This window comes from Tenrec ecaudatus, chromosome 13 (assembly GCF_050624435.1).
Source record: "Tenrec ecaudatus isolate mTenEca1 chromosome 13, mTenEca1.hap1, whole genome shotgun sequence".
NCBI classification, from domain to species: domain Eukaryota; kingdom Metazoa; phylum Chordata; class Mammalia; order Afrosoricida; family Tenrecidae; genus Tenrec; species Tenrec ecaudatus.
In genome coordinates this window covers 100,960,649-100,965,328 of record NC_134542.1, presented here as the reverse complement: position 1 = coordinate 100,965,328, position 4,680 = coordinate 100,960,649, and the positions used below count along the sequence as shown (strand labels likewise).

The following is a 4,680-nucleotide window of genomic DNA, read 5'->3' as shown; positions in this document are numbered from 1 at the left end:
GTTGGGGGGCATGGGATTGCTCCATCCCTGACTGCAGGAAGAGCAAGGGAAACTTTTAGAAAGCATGCCTCTCAGTCTGAATGCTGAGGACTAAAAGGGCATAATTACTGTTAGGTTAGCAGTCCCGGAATATGGAACCATGAAAGAGAAGGGGATTGGACTGATATATTTTAACAGGTCCTGCTTGCTATTTAACAGAAACATACTCATTACTCTGAGTCAGGGTAACAGGTCAAGTTTGGAACTCTTTGTATGGTCTTTATTTCTTTTTTCTTTGTGTCTATCTATATACGATAAGCAGGATAAGCAAGCCCAAGGAGACATGGAAGGGACGGACAGTTCCAGGAGCAGGCGGGGAATGGGAGGGCAGGAAGTGGGGGGAGGTGAGCGGTGAGCCAATAAGGATGGGCACAGGGGAACAGCAAGCATTCGCTAAGGAGGTGTAGCATTCCTGGTTGTGTTTGATCAATTGAAATGTCTGAGAGGAACTACTTGGTTCTCTTCCTTGCCTCCTATCAGCCCTCCCTCCCTCCTTAATTCCCTCTCCCGCCCCTCTCCCTAGTCCTGCCCCCATTCCTGCCCTCCTAGTAGTGATCAGTCTTGCCTTTTGCTGTATAAACCACGTCTTTTACTTTGTTTTCCCTTAGAGTAATGATGTTATTAAATATTCATTTTTGTAAGATTAACTAAATTTGCCAAGCATAATGTCCTCTACCTTTGCCCATGTCTTTCAGCGTTTAAGAGAGTTGGCATTGCTGTCTATTAATGCATAATATTCCACAGCATGAATGGACCAGCGTTTGATTAGTAGTTCAAACTGTTAAATATAAAATAGATGATCTGTATTGTAAACCTCCACCTAATTTAGAATTTTAAAAATTGTTTCAGAAACAAAAGGCATGCAGGGTATTCACGAAATATTGAACTTCTGATAGCTATCCCCCATTGACACTTCATTATCATGTGGAGATTACACTCTTCCTGAAATTTATAATTTATATGAAAAGCAGAAAAGATGAAGCATACTTGCAAGAATACTGGCAAAGTTGTGGCAAGAAACTAATTTAATCTGGTATGGGGTACTTCCCATTCCTTGTAGTCTAGTAGTCCCAAGAAGCAGACTAAACTTGAGCACCTGTAAGATAAGGTGTTAGGTAGGGTTCTCTAGCGAAACAAAACTAGGACACACTTATGATTATATATCTATATATCTATCTCTATATCTGTATCACCTATGTGGACAGGTTTATCCAGCGAGATGGAATATAGCAGTTAATTATTCCACACAGCAGTACAGAGGGTTCAGTTCAACTCACTTCCATGGAACAGTTAAGTCCTTCAACTCACATTGGCTGCTGGGTCCAAGGTCGAGGAAGCAGACAGCTGAGTCTTTCCTCGAGCAAGGCAAGCAGAGTCTGCCCACAAGCAACAAACAGCAAGTTCTGTCACCAATAGTCAATAGCTCAGGAGCTTAGCGAAGTAGGCTGGGATGGTATAACCTACTCAAGGAATACAAGGCAACAGGATCCACCAGTCTCAACCACAAGCGATGCACACACCAACAGCATTCTGAAGCAAGTCTTGAAGGAGCTTTACACTCTAGTGACATGATCCATGTGTTGGCTTCTCCCACAGGTAGTGTAACTCACAGGTTGAGGCAGAGAACTAGCATGCTGCTAGCTAAAGCAGCAGCATGCTGGTCTGATCACCAGAGAGCAAGAGAGAGGAGGGAAGCTTTGCAGAAGATTTATCTCTTTGCCCTCCAATCAAACTCTTACCTGATTAAACCCACATGTTCCAATTGGCCAGTTTGGCACAATAAACCTATCACAGATAGTGTAGGAGACCTTTCCTGAAGTGTGCAGGTGGAGTAAAAAAATGACTCTGGAATTAAAATTAGAACACCAGGATCCAGTGAGGTGTAATGGAAAAATTGTGTCCCTTATTAACCAGCAAGCTCCTAAAAACACCCTTCTGCACAGCTGTGAGCTAGGAAACACAGTTTTGGAAGACCTAGGAAAGGTAGCACCCAGAAGATCAACTTGCACCCAACTGGACCAGTTTCTTTAACATTCTCCTTTCTCACATTAGTTGGAGTCAACTCCTGGGTGCACTATAAGGTCACAATAACAAGGCTCCCCAGAAAGAGACAGAGAAAAGGACAGAGCACAAATTATTGTGACATTTCAGGATTTACCCTATTCCTGTATTGATCCAGGACTGGTTTAGGAAAGACCCACTAGGAGGGTGCGAAGTTCCTGTTTTTCTCTCTCTTTTGCCTTGGCAGCAACTGTTCCCACAAGCTTTAGCCAAGTTCTCCCCTGCCTCTCCCATTTTTCAGCAGGAGAAATTCTCATTCTGAAGGTCATAGGTACCCTGGATAGTGTCCAACACCTTACCAGTGGGGGCCATCACTTGTGTAGTACAGAGGACCCAGCCTCCTGGAGGTCGCTTGTAATTTTTGGACAGCACCACCACTAAGGATCACCCCATACGGCTGGTGATATTCATGCAGGAAACTGTGACTTTTTCATTTGCATCACTGCGGTACACGTTCTGATGTGGGAAAATCATTTATATGCATAATGTATTGGATTTACTTCCAATTGCCCTCATCTGGAGAAATTCTAAGTCCTAAGGTAACCCCATCCTTCATTATCACCTTGGATTCCAAATTGCTTCCTAGTATATCAAGCCCCCTGGTCTCTAATAGTGCCTGGCTGATCCAATAACCTTTTTCTGGCTCATACTTTCTGATCATGATTATTCTACATAGATTTCCATTGGGGAAAAAAATGGTGAGGGGCAAATCTGATACAGAGAGCCACAGGCACAGATTCTAAACCAAATATTTAGAGATTTCCAGCTTTTTCACTCTTGTAATCCATCTTTGAATATATGCTATGATATAGTCATGGTTGAACCCTCTTATCAATATAAGAATATCTGTTTTCCTAATGTGTACTTGTGTCCCATACCTAATTATATTTATTATTCAGGGAGGAGCACAGTGTGAAAACTCAGCAAATGTTTTCACCTTTGCAGGAAGAACAGAGACACCTTTTGAGAAGGAGGATACTTTCCATTTAATGAAGCAGGATGTTGCAGATTTTGGTTCAGGGAGCTGTCTTCTTGTCTCTTCAGACTAAGTATTCTCAAACACCTCCCTTTTCAATACTCCCACTCATCAGGGAGTAGCTTCATGATTATCATGCTGTTTCCCAACATGTGAAATCCTCAAGAAGAAAAAAGAGGGGAGTTGATGCACCACTGGATTACTGCTTTTCTCTAGGGTCCCCTATAGTTTACCCCCCTTTTGTTTCAATCTTGCAACTCTGTTATCATTCATAATGAACTGACAAATATTTGGTCTTCCCTTGAGAAGTTAAAAATTTTTAACTTAAAATATTTATGTGAAGGACACAACACATTAACAATACCTGGGGCTGGAATGCAGATGTATCCCTCCAAAAAAAGAAAATAACCTCAGAGATAGACCAGAATGTTCCAGAAAACCCCACACCCTAACCACTGCCTGCCTATAAAACAACGCTTTTTTTGGGGGGGGGGGGAGAGCTTGAATGCAGTGCCCCACTACCATGAATTATGCAGTGGAGTTCCCTGCATTTGGGGAAGTGGCAGGAGAGAGCACACCCACAGTGCAATGGATGAGGCTCGCCTTGGGAAAACCACTTTTCTGATCATGGTATCTCCCCTGCCAGGTAAGTATTATAAAACAACTCTTAACCTGGTGCTCCAAGAAGCGCAGATTGATGGACAGGGTCAACCTTGCCTTTCTTGGGTGATAATACTCAGTAAATATTCTCATTTCCCTTCTGTCCTATCGCTATGAAGTGGCTTACTTAAGGTAGACTGCCCTTGTGTGAGCACAGACACAGATATGCTAGCATACAAAGTAAGCCACAGAGGCAAGAAAAATGAGCCAGAGAATAAGCAATTCCCAGAGATCAATACGCCTCAAAGTTTATTTGACAAACATAAAGTACTTACCAGATAGAACCTGCCTGATAATCACAGGAATCAGAGATAACAGTCAGTAATCTCTATGATTCTCTTCTTTTTACTTCTGTATAATACATAATTCTAAATAAGCACTCAATTCAGCAGATTCTTATGCAGAGTACATGAATATATGCAGCTAATTCAAAGAAAGAAAACATACTCAGGGACAGACAATAAAGCTTGTATTCTGAAGAGGTGATAGACACATTGACCTTTCACTGACATGCTAATGTTATTTAGCAGTTTACTCATTTTAACTTGTTTCCTCTCATTTTTAAATGTTGCAGGCAGGTCCAGGAAATAGAAAGCATTAGCATACAAAGGAAGCCATAGGATCAAGAAAGGGGCTGCAGAATAAACAATTTCCAAGCGGTTGTTCTAGCTGAAGTTACTTTTGGTTTTTTTCACACACATCATTTAAAAAAAACAAAAAACGAATCTCCCTGCTATTGAGTTGACACCAACCCACAGTGTAGAATTGCCCCCTCTGGGTTTCTGAGACTGTAACTCTTTATGGAAGTAAAAGCCCTGTCTGTCTCGCACATGGCATCTGGTGGTTTCAAACTGCCATGCAGTTCACAGTCTAATGCTTAACCACCACGCTACCAGGGCTCTTCTGCATGTTTTACTTAACAAGTTTATTTATTTTTCATTTAA

General features: G+C 41.9%; 1 non-coding gene across 1 annotated transcript; it reads right to left on the bottom strand.

The window, feature by feature from the left end:
• Positions 1-3,566: 3,566 nt before the first annotated feature.
• On the bottom strand, positions 3,567-3,730 carry LOC142425003 (U1 spliceosomal RNA). The gene has a single exon (XR_012779409.1). It is a non-coding gene; the product is annotated as a U1 spliceosomal RNA (small nuclear RNA).
• Positions 3,731-4,680: the final 950 nt, after the last annotated feature.